This window comes from Anopheles merus, unplaced genomic scaffold (genome assembly GCF_017562075.2).
Source record: "Anopheles merus strain MAF unplaced genomic scaffold, AmerM5.1 LNR4000605, whole genome shotgun sequence".
NCBI classification, from domain to species: domain Eukaryota; kingdom Metazoa; phylum Arthropoda; class Insecta; order Diptera; family Culicidae; genus Anopheles; species Anopheles merus.
This window is the reverse complement of record NW_024428185.1, coordinates 5,214-27,037: the sequence shown is the minus strand read 5'-3', so window position 1 is coordinate 27,037 and position 21,824 is coordinate 5,214. Positions and strand designations below refer to the sequence as shown.

The following is a 21,824-nucleotide window of genomic DNA, read 5'->3' as shown; positions in this document are numbered from 1 at the left end:
GAAACCGTCAACGGATGCTTTCAAACCAAACGTAAGCGCCTAACAGTATGCAATTGTCCATACACGCTCCAAAATTCAAAATAAACGGTTAGCTCGACGCTTTCACACGAAGGTGCAAAATCAAATACACGACATCTTCAACCACATACAAACGATAATCTTTAGCTGTGTGTGTGTGTTTGAAAAAGAGGAAGAGAGAGAAAGATAAAGAGAGATGAAGAGAACAAAAATACAATAAACTTGAGCGACTGCAATTAGTTAAACTTTCGGTAAATCCCACCACGCCAGCGTAGACTGATACAAATTTCCAAAGAAAACTGCCAAAAGTGCTTCGTGGCGGTCTACAAAAACGATACAACTTTTGCTGGCACTGTTTACATCCTCCACTGTTGTTTAAGCTGCCTCGAGGGCATGAGATTTTTCATTATTTCCACAGAAACCGGGTACTTTTTCGGGGGCATAAAAAAGCTAATTTCATTAATTAATTTCACACCGCGCGTACCGTTGCAGGCAAGCGCAATTTTGGTGGTGTAATTTTTATTAATTGAGTGGTTTTTTCCAAAAGGGAAATTTTGTTTTAGGTTCTGCGCTCTGTTAAGGTACGGTTCGTGGTAATGGGCTTGGGTTTCGGTTGTACTGAATGCTTAACATTTAAGTACGCTAATTGAGGGGTTTTCCTCGTTATTGGCCAATTGTGGAAACTGCTTCATTGCTTTGGTTTGCATGCACAACATCGAACATTTGAAATTCCATTTCGAATGCTCTGATCCTGAAGCTGAAATAGTTTCTCTATGTTGCAAAAACGATACAATTCGACAACTTCATTGCCATCATCTGATCAGGCAAAATAGGAGGCTTGTGCACGTGCACGGTATGGTTTACGGTTGCGCTCCCCAGAGGCGGAAATGTTCGGTGAATATTTAAAGACACAGAATTCCGAGCCACCGGTACGAGCCGGGACCGGGTTCGAGCAAAGTCCGGAGGGATTTTATAAATGCATACACAAACGAACTCGATTGCGTCGGTTCGATTGTGCCCGGCGGTGGTACACGTGTCTTTCGAAATAAGCACTCAAAGCCCCGGCATGTAGTGCATGCAACACGAGGTACAGCATTACCGATATTTCGAGCTAGCCTGCAGCTGCATCAATGTTTTCCAAAGACCCCCTGGAAAGGGGGCAAAAATTAATCTCTTCCGAATTGCATCAGAATCAGAAACATGACGTACCGAGCAGCTTACCGGTAAAAAACGGGACTCCATTTTAACTGCCATGCTCTGGGTGGTTTAGGTTGTTTTGAAGAGGGGAATGGACAATAGAGAAATATAGGGTGGAAGGTTGGTTTGCAGTTTGAATTTAAGCTTCCAAGCAATTGGAAACAATTTATGCATCATCCGTTAGCATCATCAAAGCAGTTCAAACCGGTTTGGTACAACTTTTGCCCGCAATTTGAAACCCATATTCCCAGAGATGGGCTTGCAGCAAATTACTGCCGCTTATCGAACGCTGTAATAAACTATTGTTCAAAGAGTGTCAGTGCTGATAACAACAAGGGGCGTACCATGCGCCCCAGCAGGCCGTCACGTAGCGGCACTTTAGAGCCGGCCATGTTTGGCAAAAGTTTTAATGGCCGTATTGCTTACTTACTGCTCGATGAATTACACGGCCAGCGAGAGCTGTTCTTTTGCGTGGTAAGCCCCATCCAACCCGGTTTAGCTTAATATTCATACTTTTATGGCAAAAAGTTTTGTAAATTGTGATACACGATCGAAACGAGAAGGTATTAGAATTGCAGGGTGGGACGTTTGGCTTTCTGCACTGATGCCATCGTTCGCGTGAATAGGTTTTAAAGTAATTGATTTGTTTTGCTTACCTTAAATGAGCTCGTTAATGAAAGCACGACGTAGCACAGCGTGCAACGATAAAAGGAATGAGAAAAAGCTCCTAAATGTATGCAATATGCGTGACAGAAAGGAGGTTTCAACGATTTTTCCACCAGACAGTTAACATTTATTGCATGATTTTCTTAGTTTTAATGGCTTTCGTTAGAAGCTTTAATGTGGTTGGATTTGTTGGTGTAATAATTGCCACTTCAAGAGAATGGAATGATGACAGAAAATACACTTTGAGAGCAATTAAGAGGTCGAAGGTGAGCAAACTGAAAAAGACGCCCTATAGATTGCGGTGTCTTTCTACCTCATTAACTTCCTGTCGATAACGATCAGGAGAAGAGACTGAACAGGAAACGCAACCGACTATCGTGTGTGCTCAAAACAAAGCTTATCATTGTCAAGAAGGCAGAGCAATTAGAAGCAAAATGATTCGTTACTGAATTGTAAAGAGAAATATGTTCATGCGAGCTCTCGGTTGAAGCATGTTATTTCTCTTCCTTTGTATTAAAAAAATGTGGAAAAAGCTATAGTATTTGTAAAAATAAGCATTTAAATATCAAAAGTAATCACTTCAAGTCCAATGCTTTTCCATCAAGTTGACCTTTTATCAATGTCGCAACAAGTTCCAGCAGACTTTAAAGACTGACTTTAAATAGCCTGGTACGCTGTCTATTCATTTCCATAAATGCCATGAAAATCAATCATCTGTCATTCGGTGTAGTCGTCATCCGAGACCGGAGCGAACTCGTACTCCTCCTTCGAAAGCGCAGTAAATACTTAAAAGCTGTCCATTGTATTTTTTTTCTTCTCCATTTGTTCCTGAACTTACCGAAACACACTGCCTTGCTGCCCTACATTTTAGCAAAACGAAACGTTCAGTGAAGCTGTTTTTTACCAACCAATGGAACCAGAAGCAAAACAACATGAAAGCTTTGGCGGCTCACACTGCCTGGCACGGTTTCCGCGCTCGTCAATCAAATAAAAAATGCTAATTTCAGTTTTCCACCCATCCTGGGCCTGGCAGGGTTTGGAGAGGCAGCCTCGAGGCAGTGCTAGTTGCAGATGGCAGCAGCGTGATTGCTTGTCTTGGTGTAGCTGGCGCAAGAACAAAGCAATAACAGTGCGCTCAGCACTCCAGATTGCCATTGCGCTCCGTCAACGCTGCCGACGGGGTCAATTTTCACGCCTTTCCACGGTGAAAAACAAACTGCTTGTATTTGCACGGTAACGGAAAGAAGTGTGAGCTTTTCTATAATGCCTTTCCTCAATCACTCTGTTTCAAATGGATGACGGAGTACGAGCGGGAATGGGATTGATCCATGAAATTGGAAAGAAAATCGCTTTGAAGTTCAGTGTAAAGTGTTTCTAATTAAAAAGACTTATTTTTTTAGAATACACTACAGTCCTTGATTAAACGATTAGTGTTTCATTGAGCATTGTTTGAGTTGAAAAAAACATCTAGACAAACTACATAATTTTTCTTCTTCGAATGAAACAAATCAATTGAACAGTAACATTAAAAATTAAACAATTGAATCCACAAACTACATTCTGTGTCGATGGTTTTGTCGCAATTCGACCCATTAAATAATGTATTGCAATCAATCTGTGTGTTGACTTCATTTACGTCGAACAGGCCGTTCAAATCGTTCGTTGAATTAATGTCCCAAAAAGGGCATTCCCCTTTCTCTTATTGGTCAAAAGGCCAACACTGAAAAGGTTACAAAAAGAAGCACACATACATAAACTAACAGTTCAGTTTAGTTTGGTTGAGTTGTGTCAGTGTTGATTGAGTTTTCCACCAGTAACGGGATAGCAAACAGGGTGGACCTCACTCGGCGTAAAAAGGAAGGGTGTCTGTTGAATGCCAACACATAAACTGAAAGCCACAAGCGTTTCGGTTTCGGTCGCCGCATTTTTTTGTGGTTGCTGTTGCAGAAAAACATCACGCTTAACTTTCTCTCAGTTCGGTGTTTCGCACTGGCTGGAAGTGTGGGATGTAAGCAGTAAAATACCGAACGATGGTTTATCTGAATATTATCGAAGGAAAGAGCGTTATGTACACACAAAGTGGAAAGCTTTCGGGTGAAAGAGGAAACAAAACAGCGCACCACAGTTGTAATGAAGGGAAATTCACATCCCAACTCGGGGTATAGAACAATCGAATGCTCTCTTCCCGGAAAAGTGGACCACGAGTTCGTTAGTTTAGGATTTTTGCCACACGACACGCAAGCTTTATCTAACTGAACTTCTGAAAATCCTCAATCCTCCACAAGTCGATTCGCATTAAAATTTTACTTAGTTTAGTCTTTTTTTCCCCAAGCCGGAGTAGTTTTGGATTTTTATGGGTTCTGTTTTTATTTCCACTCTCCTCTTTGGAATCCTGTCAGTGGAAGTCACTGCCACTTACCGTCGAGCACTGATCGAGCAATGAGCGTCAGGCGCCCGAGTTGGTGGAGGAGTTGGTGATGGATCAATGAGCAGACACGTGTGCCCAGCGCGCAGCAACAAAAGATGAGCAAACTCTCTCGTGTATCTGTCCGGCTCCCCAGGAGCTTTTGCCTGTGCTCGTGGAAGGAAAGGAACGTAATGAATTATTTAATTTCATTTCTTTGTCTGCGTTTGAGTTTTGCAATAGAGTATGTGCACTGGTAAATGGCTTCGACGGTGGTTGTTGTGATGGAATAGTTTGTTGATGTTGGTTGGCTTTAGTTTAAAGCTAGCAGCTAGTATCGAAGCAGTAAAGGAATATAAATTAAAAAAAAACTCTTGTATTTCAATGAAGAACGAGGTAAATGAGTTGAAAATAATATGTAACTTCCTTAATTCAGATTGAGCGAGTGATTCAGAGAGTATTTGCAAAGAGTATATGAAACTAAGTTTAGGTTGTTTATCACAATTGTGATGTAACTATTTAAGGATGATATGAACACCCATGAAGTGATTCATGATACGTAAGTTTAGTCCCTTTTTCGAGAATTAACTCTCGAAGAGTGATTTAACTCTCGATTATTCACGGGCTAGTCATTCACTCGCAGTGCATATAATAGCAAGTTTATGCAGTTCATATAACAAACGTTTAGAAAATAGAGCAATGTTATTCTTTCACCACACCATGTTTCTTGCAATAGTTATAAAATTACCACATCAATTATTTTTTTTTTAGTTGAGAATGTTAATAAGCTGTTACATATAGGTGTAATATTTTTCAATTATGCTGGAATATTCCTGAAAACAAGTGTGAAATCATAATAGCACCAGCTGGACTTTTGATAAGGTTCTGATTGTAGTTTATCAAATATTTATTATAAAGCTATAATGAACATTGTAGGAATAAAAATACACGAAAATGATACAAATTAGTTCAATGAATCACTCATCTATGGACAAAAATATAGATTTCAGCAGGTGATATTCGATCAGTTTCCAATGTTCACTAACAAGAGATTTTAGCATGTCTTGCCTGTTTGTTTTTATCTATTTTTATAAATAAACAACCAACAAGGGTAATTAATTGATTTTTCTGCGAGTATCAGAACTGAACAGCAATCTGACCACTTGAGAACTACGATATTACTTTGTCTTACTATTAGTTCTATTATTAAGTATTAGTTTGTCACAAATCAAGCATAATCTAATGTATCCAATGCAATCCAATGATTGTTACGACGATTAACGATTATCACAATTTATAACTGTTTCTATGTCTTAAGCTGTTTAATCCATATAATTTCAAATATTTTGGTTAATTTCCCGACATTTCATGCATTTCACAGTCTGTTTTGTTAGAAAAATACCTTTTGAAAATCGAAAGTAATTTAGCATACTAACAAGAATCGTTTAAGATAACTAGTTTTCGGCAGGCTAATGCAGCAGTTTCACAAAAAGTGCTCATACACCTACAATTTTTATAAATTTTCATGAAAGCCGTTGTACACTGGAACAAAGCTTTAATATGGATTCTTCATTTTTCTCTAGTTGAACCTTGTTTATGCTCGGAATTTTGAAAGAATTTCCTAAATTGAATTTTTTGTATTATTCTGCCAACTAAAGTATATGTTTAAAAGATCTATGAACCGACTGGAGGCCCGCTTCGCTGACCTGGAGGCCAGTAGATAGTAGATAGAGTACTCTCGTGAGGGACGCCCCGCACTCGAATAGACCCCGTGATTACAAACCTCACCCCACACGCGCACTACGTACTAAACCCGCTTGTAAATTATCAATTCTGAGTTTATTCGCGCAACGGGGTATTGCCCGTCGGTTAATTTAAACATTGAATGCCATTGCATACCTTCAGGCGCAATTTCTTCGTTCACATAACAAATGGCATGGAAAACTACCACTGTTTTGAAAATTTTACCAAATGTTTTATGCTATCACAATATAATTGTTGATCAAATTGAATGAAAGCGGTACATGTTTTGCTTCATGTTTTATTCAGCCTGCTCGGTAGCATGAGGTATACCGCAAACAAGGCAAAGAGAGTTGAAGTAGTACAAACGACCTCAAAATTGCCATCGCTAGCAACAGTCGTATCGTACTTTCAAGTTGAAAAGTTCATCGAGTAGGTGCAAGAGGGCTGCAATGGCTTTGGGAATTGTTTACCTCGTTGCTTTCATCTCGATTGAACCCTTCAATTAGATTGGATTGTTACATTGTTTGATGTAAGCACATCACATCAAATGCATAGTTTCCATTGCATTGTGAGTGGCATAGGCATTATTTACATTATATACGTTCGGTCGTTTCATGTCGTTTAAAACGCTGAAAGGTATGGTTATTCTACAAACATCTACCAAAATAGTAATACAAAACTGTTGATGAAATATGATTACTTTTGATGATGAGCTATCGATAACTAGTTTTCATTTTTATGCCAGTGCAATAATAAACTGCATTACACTGCTCGCCCATTTAACAATTCCACCAACCGAAGTAATTGTAGTAAATGTAATCCCATCATGATTACGCCACTAACCACGCTTTAATACTTCGCCCAAATTGAAATCTATCAATTTAAAGCGCAAAAGTTGGACACCGATTGGAGACCGTTCGGACCACCGTCACGTTCGAATTTCTTCTTGCTTTCGCTTCCCTCCCCCCCCCCCTTTTCTTCGCGCGTTCAATCACTTCCGCTTCGCCCGGATCGGTAACGCCAGTCACGTTTCGGGCACGGGATGTGTGAAAACATCTGCAAAGCTACGGCAGCAGCAACAACAGCAGCAATCGTGCGCGCCCCGGGAAACGTTATCCTTGAGCGAAAGCATTATATTGCAGCTCGCGTTGACACTGGATCAGGGGGAAGGGGTGTGGATGGCTACTTTCTTTCAACAGATCAGGGGGAAGGGACTGAATTTGTGAAGGAATGGTTCCAGTGCTTCACATTTAAGTTTCACGCTGCTATAGTAAGGATTCCCAGAAGGTTGAAGAAATCTATTTGCTGCTTGGGCGTGAGTGTGTGTGTGTGGGTAGCTGGAGGACAAACAGGAAATCTAGCCAGCATTTTTATCACAACCACTTTTTTTTTTGTTTTGCTTTTTCAAATCAAACCACCGCTGAATGGGAAAGGTAACACGATCGTTGAGTGATCCAGCATCGAGCAAAACAATTGATACGCGAGTGATGGGTGTTGTGTTGGTATGTGATTGTGATGGTTTTCTATGGCATGGCTTTTTTTTTATTTTCGCCCAAGAGCCTGCTGCGCTAGTGAAGTACTGGGCTGCTCCATGATGGTGGCGATCAAGAGCACGTGGTGCTGTGATGTAGGTTTTTCTTTAGTTGCCTTTGAAATGCGTTTCTCACGTTTTGTGGATGTGTGTTGGGATTGATTTCCAATTTGCAATAAAATGGCCATAAACATAACCATTTTTAAAGTATTTAATACTAAAGGAGGCAAATATTCGTCTAAACGATGGGTACGGAAGCCATTTATATTTATTTTGTAGAAAGTTATGAGATGATTCGTATGATGAAGTATTTTAAAATGGATGAATTAGTTTCATTAAGCCTTCAATTGTCTCTTTACATCCACATGAACCAGGGAAGTACAGCGGGTAGTATCAGATTTCCGAAAAAAAACATTCTACATATTTCATGGTCCCCCAGCCCAGTACCGTCCATCAATCCATCATCGTTTGGCATCTTTGTTTTCCTGCTCAAAGCGAGACGCACATACACCATTCCACTGCTTTTGCTTTAAAAATTCAGCAAAGCTTGCATAAAGCGCAAACGGAACCGAAAATAAATCCGAACCTTTCGCCCGTGGCCACACGCACGCACGCACACACTGCTATCACTCCGGCGTCTACCGTAATGACATGTGTGTAAGTTCCCAACGCAAGCCCAAGGCTTATCGCTATGTGTACGTGTGTGTGTGTGCCGCTGTTTCGAAGAAGGGCTGGATGTTAAAAATAATTTCAAACTCGTTTTTTGTTTTGTATTTCAAAAAATTGGTAAAAGCATGCCACAACGCAGCCTGTTCGCTCGGTACGTAGGAATGCGCTCAAGGGTCTGTTTTCTGTGCTGTTGGAACTAAATCACGCGTAGGATTTAGTTCGATTTGCGTAGGAAACGATATGTTACGGGGGGAGAAAAGATGTATAACTTCAACTGTCGGAAGGTGTAGTTGATGCAAGGTGATATTTTAAACCACAATAAACGAAGAAAATACATCTAATAAAGGGAAGCTATATGTGATTAACAATGCCTCAAACGTTCCAACAATATCTATCTGTTTTCTATAAGACAGCAATTTAAAAGCTTCAAAGTAAAGAATGGGGTATAAAAAGGCTTCATGTAATTGATAGGCAAGTACCTACCGGGTGCTTCTTGTTCCTCTTCTTCTGCTCGTCGTCTGCGAAAGTCATGCAAATTAAATCCTTACCAACACCGAACGGAGATGTATTCAAGTTAAGGGCTGATACCGAAAGAGGAAAACTTCCCTTTTTTATGTCCTTCGCTTTGCCCGTGTTACATACACTCATTTTGACAAATTTGTTTTCCCCGAAATCGTCGTATTTGCTGCGAAAACGAAAAGGCAACCTCCGTGTGTTATTTTATCCCGGCGGAAAAAGCGCGCGACACTGCTCACGCGAGTTTTATAATTTTATTATCCTTTTGGAGTACTTTTGCTACTGTTGGTTACTACTGCTTCTCGTTCGTTGTAGTTGTTTCGTTTCGGGTTTTTTTTAAGTACAACGATGAGTTACGTCTTCGCCGTTACGTTACGCACGCGGTAAAATGCTGCTCGCGTGCCTTCAAAGAAATGTGAGTATGAGAAATGCGACTTGCGGTAAATGAGCCTAAATTAAATTACTTTTTTCTGTAAAGATGCACGCAAAAACCGGGATGCGAAAGTTTTGTGCTAAAGGTGGCACGATAGGCGATCATGTCGTTGGTTGAATTCGGTCGGAAACAATTGTGACACCAAAACACGTAAAATAGCAATAAGCTGAAAGCGAATAAAAACATAAAATTGCAATTTTCAGAAGGTAGATGTTTGTTAATCTACTTTCACATTGTTCCTAATTGACCCTAGTTAGCATTATCGAATAGGACGTCAATGATTATGATGTAATTGCTTAACGGGCACGCTAACGCTTCTCCAATCGATAATGAAATTCAGTACGCAAATTAGCTTGTGGTGTTTTGCCTTCCCTGAAGCCGCATTAATTTCGTGATCGTGCCAAAAAAAAGAAAAAAAATCATCCATTATCATAATTTCATAGAAACAATGCGCTAATGAGAAAATGCTGTTCCGATTAAACGCGGTCAATACGTTGGTTGTTGTGTAAAATTCTATGCACCGGCCAAAACCTGCCCGCCTAATGTCATTTGCTAAATTAACTCACAGCAGCAACGCGCGCGTACACACACACACTCACACACGCACACGAGCACAACAGGAGATTATTGTTCGCTATACATTGTTCGATGGGCGATAAAACATGCCGACAGTGTTATGCTGCTGATGCTGCGCAAAATAGTACATGCTGCCGTCAGCATGCATCCGCTTCACGGGCATGCAAACCGTTGTTGTTTAGGCGTTCGCACCATTATAGGGAAAAGATCAAAACGTGTAGAGTATGCGGTAATGCTGACAGCTTACAAGCCGTTCGGTTTTTCGACGTATATTAGAGATTATTTAGTGCGATAGGTAAGCTGTGGCCGTCTACTGCAGCGTGTGATGTAGATAATTTTTGATGGTTTTTGTTCCCGAGCCAGCTAATTTGTTGGTAATATATTAGAGGGCAAAGGAAATGGCTTTTCGTAGAAATTGGTTAGCAAGGGATATAGCTTTTCATAGAATTTTAAATCAATAAAATGCTCTACACATCACCATTTTGATCGAAACCCCACAAGTATATCGTTAACAGAAGTGTTTTAGTAAGTCAATTTTATCGTACCAAATCGAATGAAATTGTAACACATCCATCCCTCTCAACAACGAAGCTATAAAGGGTGCATATAAAACCTACCCGTCACTTATTTGCACAACTACAATAACAAAGTGTACATAAAAAATCGATCGATTCTACGGGCGCCGAAGCAACAGCGTGTACACGATGTGCCCGCGTATTTGCATAGTGTTTTGCATTTTAAACCATCGGAGGGCAGGTGAGCTAAGTATGAAACGGATAAAAGGCACACTAAAAAAGAGAAGCAAAACAAAACACTCTAGCGACACTAGAGCGGATGAGCAAACATAAATAAAACGTGTAGCAGCGCAAAATTGGATACAAAAATTAATATTCTCCATTGAAGGGGTGGTGCGAAGCAGAAAAAAAAAACAAGGATTGGTGGACGGTGGGAATGAGTTAGCTTCCCCCGGAACGGCTGTCCGGTTGGAGGCACGCAAACACACCGAAAAGGATCATGAGTTGTTGTTTTTCTAGTGCTAGGTTTGGCGGTGTTTTTTTCCCATCCGAAACGACACAATGAGTGCAAGAGTGGAAAAATCAACAAAGTGTTGACTTTTTTTTGCTGCCCTTGTCATGGATGGTCCGTCTATGGTTAGAACGTTCGTGCAATGTGTGTCTATTTGTTTTGTTATGCATCTGTCTGTGGTGTGTGTTTAGCAGGAAATAGAAACATGTTTCGCTTTTTGTTTAACCTTTTTTTTATAACAAAACAGAAGCTTGTTGGGGAATGCAATTTAAATAAAAACAAATAAAATAAAAGCACAATGCTTCGTGTAGCATACTGTTAAAGCATTAAGCTTTCAACTCTCTACACTTCATCCTAACAACGGTTGACGAAATTCATTTTCTCTCACTCCTTTCACTTTATAAAGCCGATTAAAGCGTTTTTAGTTACGATCCAAAACGATTATTTATTCACTCGACCACAGGACCCGCAGACTTGCTCGGTGACTTACCTCTTTACACGGTGGTCGAATAAAAAGATCAAAGTAAACCGTAGGACGTTGGGTACGATGATTCCCCCTCACACCATTCGGTCGATTATCTTTGTAATCAACCAAGAAAGCCAAGATGAATCGCAACACGCCCGTTAGCATGGGAAAGCGGCTACCAAAAACAGGTCATCGATACCGCTTTTTTATGGTCGCCCACTCCCACAGGGGTTGCTGTCGTTTGCGAGCATCGATTATTTAGCTCCTCCAGGAAATGGGTTCCAGTGTTCCAGGCGAGCTGCGGCTTTGTGTGTAAAGTTTTGACCCAATGCAGGTGTGCGGGGCGCAGCCTCACGATGTTGTTGTTCAGAGCGGTTGTGCAGAAAGGGTTTCTGGGCCCGGTGGATCGATATTTAATCTCCGATTCCAATCAGATCAGGCAGTGCGTAGTGTGGCAGGTGAAGCGACAGTAGAGAAATATTGTATTAAACTTTTATGGAGTTTTTATTTATAGTAAACTTAAAGAGTAAAGTTTGTGTGTTTAATAGCAGCTGCTAGAAAGGCGCCATTTCTCAGTGTTTGTTCAAATTTACACTCATGACTTGAGTTGACTTCATAGATGACATTTTAGTATTTGATTTACAATGGGGTGAATGTGTTGACATATTTAGTGTACATATTTCTTCTTCTTCTTCTTCTTGTTCTTTTCGGTAGACCAACCGTTGTCGGTGAAGGTCTAGTTGTGCCACTAGAGGAGTTGGCTTTCAGTGACATAATGTTTACACACAGCAGGACAGTCATTCCTGCGCTTGGGGGTATGGTCCATTTGGAGCTTGAACCCATGATATATACATACAAAAATACATATCACGCTAAGAACAAAATTGTCAAACAAAATTAAAAAAGCTCCAAAAGCTGATCCCGGACAGATCACATATCCAGTTTTGAGAGAATTATGCATTTAAACATCTAGTTTATTTTTTAGTACTACATTAGGTTAAAAATATGTAAATTAAACTCATATTAAATTCATATATTCATATCAAATAAAGTCATAGGAATTATGATTGAATGTAGGTTAGAGTTTAATGTAAGCTAATTTCTTTTTTCTCGTCAAGGTTTTTTTTAACACTTTTCCCCTTATGTTACTTTTTACCTAGCTGTATTCGCTACGTAATGCAGAGAGCAATCAGCCGAATGCTGCTAAAACAAATCAAATCAATGTGGAGAGAAGCTTATTTCAAACCCATTATGGCATTATACTACACGTACATACTAGTACGAATGGATTGTAAATATGGAAATATGCTAACAAACTGATCCTGGACAGGATAGCATCCCATTCAAGAAGAAGAAACAATGAGTTACTAAAACATACAACGATGTTAAAATAAACATATTTGTCATCGTTGTATAAAGCTTAACAATTTAAGCTATAGTGTAAAATATGTAAACTATAGATCAGTATATCTTAAACAGTAATTTATTTATTTTAATCGTGAGTGAAGTAGCACTGAAATATTTTTTTTGTTATTCTTGGCCACGATTAAGTTAGATGTTCGATGTATACGGGGTCTATTTGAATGCGCTGGCCTCCATACGCCGCAGGCTAGCACATTAAAGCCTTTTTCAGCAAAGTCCATTTTGGCTTTTGGTCTGACTGTAGTAATATTAATAATAGTGGAATTTATTGTGGATATAATATATGTATAGTTGTGTTTAGTTTAGTTTAGTTTAGTTTAGTGTTTATTAATCGATGGACTATAAAGCCCTCTCGAGTCAAATTTTGTTTACAATAGACATTAGGTAACAAACAGAACATTTATATATAGTTATTGTTGGACGCATGCCGAGGCTCATTTGAGGCTCATAGATATAGTCAGCTGAATTTAGAAGACGGCACATACAAAGAAGGGAGTTGCGAGAGTAAAATGCTGTTCGGGTTTCAGCGACTGCCAGCATTGGCCGGCGACGGAGTAATCTGGCAGGAACGTAGAGGTGGATCCTTGAAAACAGCTCGGAACAGTCGATAGTTCCGTTTAAGATTCCTATGGTAAATATCAGTCTGGCGTGCTAAACACGTCACAAGATTCTTCGTCATCAGTGGCGGATTTAACGGTACAACAGTGTGTACAGTAGTCTCATCGAGAACTTCTGTGCTCAATAGGGGCCTCATGGACGAAGAGAGTCATGAGAGACTTGGTGTTTGGTACTTGGTGTCTATAAATGATCTAGATATTTTTTTATATCGTTTCATAGACTTGAAAAACGATCAAGTATAATTATTCGTTATTAGGCAGCGTGTTGGATCGTCATCAGGAAGTTTTTGATCTAGGTGTTACACTGTACTATAGTTTAAATTGTATGTTTACCCGTTGACAACACTGTTAACAATGCATGCAGGATGCTAGGTTTTATCTTTCGACAATTCCAATAATGTAGTTATGTCTTAAGGCTTATGCCGTTGTTTATTTGTCTTGCGTGGTGGTGGGTGATGTACTGCTCAGTACTTTGGTTCCCAAATTGCACTACGATGCTCAACCCAATAGAGGCAATACAACGGAAGTTAACAAGACTTGCTTTATAATGCGACCAATTCAGAGGACTTACAGCTATGCCAAATTATCGTCCGCGTTGCCTTCTGCTTCGCCTATAGACGCTCGAACACCGTTTTAAGGTATACCAATGTGTATTTGTTGCTAAAATATTCTTCTAAAAAACGAATTAGACGTTGTTTCTTCAAGAAGAGCAACATCTACGTGCCTTCTAGACCTCTTCGCTATTATAATTCCTTTTTGGCAGAGCAGACATACCTTATATGGATACAATGAGCCGTTACTAGCTATGACAAGGCTATTAATATCATAACTCCCACCCCCCCCCCTCCACCCCCCTCGCACGACACCAACAGGGGGCCTGAACTTCTTTTACCGCTTATGGCCCCCGATCCGACCCTAAATCTGCCACTGTTCGTCAAAATGGGTTCGCTACAGTGCTTTCTTTAATAATTATAAATATCTAAATAGCATAGCTGTGTTACAATGTGTCCTTACTTGATTATAACTTTATGATGTATTGGAAAAAGTACAAAAAAAACCCACATAATTTTTCCGTCCAACTGGCAGACCCTAGCGTCCTCTCATACCGTGCCGCCAAATATCGTTTTGTTTTAATGCAAATAATGTATACAATGTTCTTTTCCCTTTGTAAATATTGATATTTTATGTTTCCAATAAGAATTTAAGTAAAAATTTAATACAGTTTGTGATGAATAAGCGATAAAGTATATTGACATATGACAGGGACTCCACACGTACCGGACTCGTGTAGCGTACCGTACTGTCAAACTATCCATACAAAAATGAATGGTACGGTACCAAACGAAAATACGGGGAAAAACGATATATTCAATTGAAATTGCATACTTTCTGGCGTATATCATGGCTAGAAAGGGTACAATGGTTTATTTACTGTTTTTCTGCTGATTATGTGTTAATTGCATGATTTGATTATTTAAACTGATAATGACTGTAATAATAAAAAATGATAGTAAAAGTGTTAATTATACAACAGCGACATTTTATCGCACATCACGACAACCACCTCACCACACTTTTGTGCTTTTAAATGCAGTTTAACAACATTAAATCCCACTCACGTGTGCACGATAAAACAAAACTGCATAATGCACAAATGATGCAGTCTTCCTCTCCCGTGTCCCTTTCAGCCCATCCTTACACGGCAACCAAAGTTTAGAAGCACGCAGATGCACACACATCACAGCCCCACCGGCTAGCGTTGCGCAAACCATTCTAATGATGCCGTGCACAAGCCCATCGATCAAAAGGCGCTGTAAGTTTCAAAATTATGATTAATGTGCACGAACCAGCAGCGGTGGGAAGCGGCCCTGGGTCTCGGGTGATCGAAACGGTAGACAACCGTTCTCGTTTCCGTCCCTCTATGGCACAGGATGGATGCAGCTTCTCGTGCCCGTAGCGAATGTGCATGCAAATGAGACCACGAGAACGCGAATGGCCACTAGCCTTCCTGCTCTCCCCCTTTGGTGGGAGTTTTCGAACGGAACGGTGGCCCGCGGTACAGAGTGCACCGCAGGACAGGAAACGGTTGTTGCACTGCCCGCGTCCACGAACGCGTACAACACCCGCCACGGGTCTAAGTTTATCACGAACTTAATGTAATTATTAAAGTTTTCCGTTTCCACCTTCAACCGAGACACGGGGGATGAACTTTGCGTCTTTGCGAAGGAGGCGAACAGGCGTAAAAAAGGTAGCGACAAATGCTTTAAGCTCACGAATCTAGTAAAGGGGTGGGGCCACCCCGAAAGCCACAATTAAAATGATGGAATGCGCGTAGCAAACGGTGCAGTGGTTTGGTGTTTAATTTAATTAAAAATTAGATTTTTTTATTATTTAAAATTGCACGCAAACGTGCAGCGCAAAAGCAAAACGGTTTATTATGATTAAAGTGTTTATGAAAAATTATAAAACTTCTCCAGCGTGCCATAAATCTTGCTCCGGCAGTGTACCGGGTTTTGTGTGCAGCGCCCTGAAGAACAACCGACAAACAATAATCCAATTCAATTCCCCCTCCCACCCATCTGGGCTCTCTGGTTCTTGCGTGACGAAAGCCGGCCCGACGCCAACTTAAACACTTCGCAGCTCAACTACTTCATGAGCAATGAATTTTAATTAATTACAGTCGAACGAAACGGTCTAGTGCTAGAGAGATAGAAGGCAAGAAAGACTGGCAGACATGCCGGGGCAGCAGCTCTTAAGGGATGCACTGCATAAATGCACAGCGACGGTAAAGTTAGTGGCTGGCAGGGCCCGACGATCCTTGCTCGTAGTGCATCGAAGCACCCGAGACTTACTGGCGAACAGATGGGTATCAATAACTTTAAAGTTTTGCATAGTTGCTCTGCCGGGAGGGTTTAGTATGGTGCTTGGGCATGGGGAAAAAAGGAACGGTGGTGCTACAGGTTTTTGGGTGGAGGTACAATTTTGTTGATAGAGGAAAAAGTTTGAAGCAATCTTTATGGAGTAGTAGCGAGTGTATGAGTTTTCTTCATTCGATGCGTTTGTTTGTTCACAACTGTTTATCTTCAATGTCGTGCAACTGCTGCTTGTGGGATGTTGAAAGCATCTAAGAAACGCAAAATCGATTGCTTCACGCAGAATAGGTTGGAAAGGAAAATGTTATAGCGCACTGATATAGCTACGACTTTCGTGAATATTACGTGGCAAGGTAAAGCGACATAAAACGAAGTATAATATGGTGCAGATTAGACGACAGCTTCTTGTAAAGTGCCCCATGTCCAAACGGACGAGCGATATCAAAAGAATCTCAACCTTCTGAAGTCGACAAAGACACACACCCACACATACACACCCACACATACAAACGCACAAAGACACACAAAAGCAACGTCAATCACGTGCAGGACGACAGCCGGGGGCCGGTGAGCGACGATAATGCTGTTGTAATTTCATTTCCATCTATCTCGTTTGATCAATTAGCTTCGATCGAATGCGGCCGTCAGCGTTATGATTATCAAACGAGCCAAAGTAAACAGACGAGTGTGGACGGAGGGAGCAAGCTGTGCTTTGTTAGAAAATGAACTTTCCTATACAATCAACACACGGCTTCATGAAGTTTATTTAAAGCTTCATAGTAAGGCTCATGGTACAAGCGATTTAGTTTATTATAAAACTCACTCCCCGCTGTTCATCGACCTGCTGAAGTGCGGACATTTTCCGAACCATTGATTTGCCTCTCTCTCTCGCTCCGCTGATGAAATCAATCGAAGGCACTTCTGCCTTTAATAAACTCAGGAGCATCGAATTGCTTTTTATCCGCCTGGTCCTGCTCCGTTTAATGGTTATCAGTTTGATTAACCAATTTGTCACTGAGCGAGAAAACAATTTGCAGTCCACTTGGAAGAAAGCTAATCGACCAGTTAATTACTTGCCCGGCGCATCCGATCTTGGCGGAGGTCGGTCGCTTCGTGTTGTCACGATTGTTTCGATGTTGTTTCACTGTTTACTCCGCTTCAGTTCTAGGCAACGGAGAATGTGCTAATGGGAATTGAATTTTGTTTTCTTTATGGTACGGAGAGAAAAAGGGAGTATAAAAGACATCGTTGTTCTAGCTTGGGACAGGTGAGAGAGAATCTTTGTTTTCCCGTGGCTGCTGAATGGCGGTTGACCACTTAAAGACAGGATGGGTTAATAAAAATTGATGAGAAAACTATCGACGTAGCTAATAAGCTAAAAGAAGGAAAGAAATTTAATGTTTCCAACCCGATCCGATGAGTCCCACACGTAAACCCCTGAAAGTATGCTACCCGCACTGCCTTAGTAACGCTCACTTCGAATTGAAGTTGATCAGTGCAATAAAAATCACTTTCTTTCATGGAAAACTTTTAACTGACGGGAAGGAAAAACTAAGCAAAATATGTAACCAATAATGAAACTGACTGCAAACTGTTCACAAACAATAATTAAAAGAACTGCATTAAAAGTAATGAAACAAATCGAGACAGATTTGTCCATATCCATTCGTTCTCGTGAGCGTTCATTCTGTGAGGGATGCTGCGTTCACTTCCACGCTCTCTCTCTCTCTCTCGCTCGCTGAGATGAGTTCCTTGCTAAGCCACTCACTCTCCGCGGGTTCCTAGACTCCTTCCACGACCTGCTCGAGCTCCACACTTCCAACGCGCGATCCGTGGGCAATGAACCTGCGGGACGATTTAAAAATAAAGAACAAAACCGCAACGCCAACCGTGGAAAGCGGCAGCGATTGGGGCACAAATTCCACCGGGCACGCCATGCGGCTTCCCCGTTGTTTTGGTGCTGAGTGACGCAATGCAAACCAGCCAGCACGGACGAGCTATGCTCATTATGCGCTGCAGCCACGGTGCGCCCGGTCCCGTGAGACGCACTGGAGACAGGGCACGTCAGGCTGCGGTCGATGTTCCTGAGGTTAGTTTTCGGGCAGTGTTTTTCGGTTACCGCTTCAAGTCTTCTAAATCTTTCAACGGTTTTGGCCGTAGCCGTGGTGCTGTGTTGTTCGCTGGCATGCTGCCTGTTGGCTGGTGCTAAAGCCACTTTACACGGCTTGTGCACAGTTGTGGTTACAGACTTTGAATTTCACTGTTTTTGTTGCTTCAGCACGTCATACCTTCGATACCTTCCAGGCATGCTGATACGCGTACGCGTACAAGCGAAGATTCACTTGGAAATAAAAGAATCGAAGCGTTTAGCGCGTAGGTGGGTTAGAAAAACCGAGGGAAAAGACACAGGCAACGATAGAATATTCATCCGTGACGCGGTTCAGTAAAGGTGAGGAAATGTGCGATAGAATACACAGCCAGCACCACGACCACCGCCGACGCCGATGTCTGGTCCATAGCGGGTCGGTGGGCGTCCAAATGCCAGATTGTGCGATATCGACACGGACGGGCGCGTGGTCTAGAGTTGCTTTTTTTTTGTTTTGCTCTCTCTCCCCCGGAATCGAGGATTCTTTTTTAGTTCGCCGTTTTCCTCTTTCAACCGGGCTAAGGTAGGCTAATGGTGGCACACACATAGACACAAAAAACCGTCCCGTGCTGGTGCAACGTGGCGAATGTGCAGAAAAGGTACATTGATGGGTTCGTTAAGCGATAAACCTGCGGATAAATTACGTCAATCGTTTGTTGGGGGAAAAGTTCTTGTGCCTGCAGTTCGCGCAGGGCGATGGACCAACGGGAGGGATTCTAAAAGTTCCCGGGGCAGCTTTGAACTTTGTGCCTATGGTCGAAGAGTTTGACGCGGGAGGGAAAACACAGCGTAGGAGCTGGAGTTTGGTATGCGAATGAACTTTGCCATAACAGCTTTTCTACGTAAGCTTACGGTTCTAAGGCTTAGCGGGGGTTGGATAACCTGATGTTATAGCCTCCATACGTGATATGTGTTTTTTTAAATATCAAAGCTGGGTAGTTTGTTAGTTGCTGACGGAACAAATTGAATCAACAAAAATTGGTGGTTTTTTTTAGATAATTGCTTTTCAAAAACAAACATACTGAATAGTAAAAAAATATTAATGGTATTATTACTAGATCAGGATTATTATAATATATTTATGCTTTGATTATTATGATTTTTTTAATTACTCTTATATGTTTCTTCTAATATCAGTAAGCTGTAAACATTGCAACACTGTGGTTTCCACATAAATGGTTTCAACGTCAAATCCACGTAAATTGAGTATCGCTTAATTCTAGAACAGATCGTTTACTTTATGTCATGAGCAGGAATTATTACAGATTGACATTATCATACCTTTAGTTTACTCACCTTGGTCAAATCGGCAAAGTAAATAACAAATAATCTAGAAATGAAGTGGATCGGCGTTTATCTGGGTACCTTTTATCCGGCAGTCCGTTTATCCGTGCTGTTGAGAAATGACAGTTCAATACAAAGGTGACATTGCGTTCTTAGTAGGATATTTAAAAAAAGGTTATCAGAGCACATTGGCACAACAAAAACCACTATGAGTCATGGCAAGTTTGAAGTCTTCTCATTCAAAAAAAAATTGGTTGGTAAAAACTGGCTGCGTTTTACCAAAATATGACAATTTTCAAGAATTTGTAATAAAATATATACTTTGACTCATTAGCCGTGTTATTTCAGTATCCGGGCGAGGTCGTGTCCCGATAAGCCCGTATAAACGGCCCGCCACTGAACCTATATTATAAACTAGCTTAATAAAGTAGCGCCACCTATTAACAGAAAACACTATCAACCACTTGTGTCTGCGTTTTGAATTAAAAATAATCAAAAACACAAAGAAATACGAATCGAACTACGTATTATCAACCTAACTCTCTTGGAAGCGCTTAAGAGTAGGATCACATTTCTCGTGTAGCGTGTAATTATCGAATCACAAACCGGCCGACAGCACAACTAATTTATGCTTCCAGAATCGACACTCGACGTAAACACTTCATGATTGGTGGATAATCTACTCAGCTCGCGTTGTGCCGTGTAACGTGTAAGGCCGCGCTGTAAACACAATCATCATCACCATTGCCACTTTCCGTATCGTATCGCGTTCGACCGAGATGCTGGTCCCCCTAGTATACCAGTATGTTTATTCGACACGCAATAGGGACACCCCCAAAGTGCGCACACCCCGCGCATAAACAACGTCAACATAAACCGGTCAACAACAACAACAACAGCAACACGTTGAGTGTGCGCTGCATCCATTCCCAAACCCTCTCGGACAATCGTAATCGGAAACAACCGACCGCGACTTTGATGCTCTGCCGGCAGAAGTCACCTTCGCGCGCAAGGTTAGGTGGATAGTTTTATTTGGGAAATTTATCACGCCCGGGACGATCGTTTCGGGCAGGCTTTATTGTGTGCTTGTGTGTGTGTATGTGTGTTTGAGAGAGGATGCTGGCGTAGCTCAGTTCATTTGTCACGGCGGTCTAGTGTCAGCGTTTGCTATCATCATGCCCGGCACCTGCTGTCAGCGATGCTTTGCGCTTGACGAACCAACTGTCAACGAGCAGCAAAGGACTAGTTTAGGGGCAGTAGGCATTGGTTAGTAGCCCTTTTGCTGCGCACGGTTGTAAATTAGCTAATTTGCGTGCCAGATGGGGTAGGGTAAAGGCAACAGGGAGCATTTTTAATTAGTAGCGCGACCGGTAGTGGTCGCGACCACTCGCGAGAAACTCTATTTTTGGGGGTGCTCGCAGACCTTCAGGCTGTGCAGTTGGGAGTAGCACGCACACATCTGGTGGCACATAAATTGCACCGTGCTCTGGGAGTGCTTGAAAATTGTGCGCATTTTATTATGACACGCGGCTATGCTAACGGTTTGTTTTATGTTGCTGCTGCTCTTGCTTGGTTGTATAAAGTTGGTCTGGGATTACGGGGATCGGGCTGAATGTAAACGAAACAAGTGATCAGGTGGCTCGTAAAGAGAATGATTATTTAGATTGGAGCAAAGTTGTACTAATTGGTGAACAGTAAAACGTAAACATTGGACGGATGCAACTTAATGGAGAACATTTACTGAACATAATGGATACAAAAGGTTTGATGAAAATACAAAATTGCTCAAAATTTAATGTTCTGTCAATGGGCAGTTTTACGATTCCAACTAGAGTGAACTGTCTGTAATCTGCTAAATTTCCTAATTTGGAAAATATCTCAAATAAGATCATTTTTGACATGTTAATTACATTTTCGCCCCACAAAGTAACATTACAATCCTTAACATAGTAAATACCGTAAGGTTGAAGTTATTCTCGAACTCGCCATCGAATTTAAACATTCTCTGATAATTGTCAAATATGTATGCACAACGTTACTATCTCTTCTATCTATTTCTATTTGTATTAAAACATTCAATACTCTGTACTATCGAAAATAAGAACATTTTATCTGCTTTATTTTTTAAAATTGAATTTAGATATAGGAAACTGAAATATGACAACATTTGAAAGAAATTCACACGACAAATGAGTTTTTTTTTTTCAAATTTACCGTTTACTGTAACCAATTCTAAA

The 21,824-nt window shown here is 41.1% G+C and overlaps 1 long non-coding RNA gene across 1 annotated transcript; it reads right to left on the bottom strand.

Moving 5' to 3' along the window:
- Window positions 1–5: 5 nt before the first annotated feature.
- On the bottom strand, window positions 6–20,330 carry LOC121602757. Its single transcript, XR_006006485.1, has 5 exons — window positions 20,194–20,330; window positions 19,600–19,696; window positions 11,270–11,663; window positions 4,301–4,452; window positions 6–165 (listed from the first exon to the last, which is right to left on the bottom strand). It is a non-coding gene; the product is annotated as an uncharacterized LOC121602757 (long non-coding RNA).
- Window positions 20,331–21,824: the final 1,494 nt, after the last annotated feature.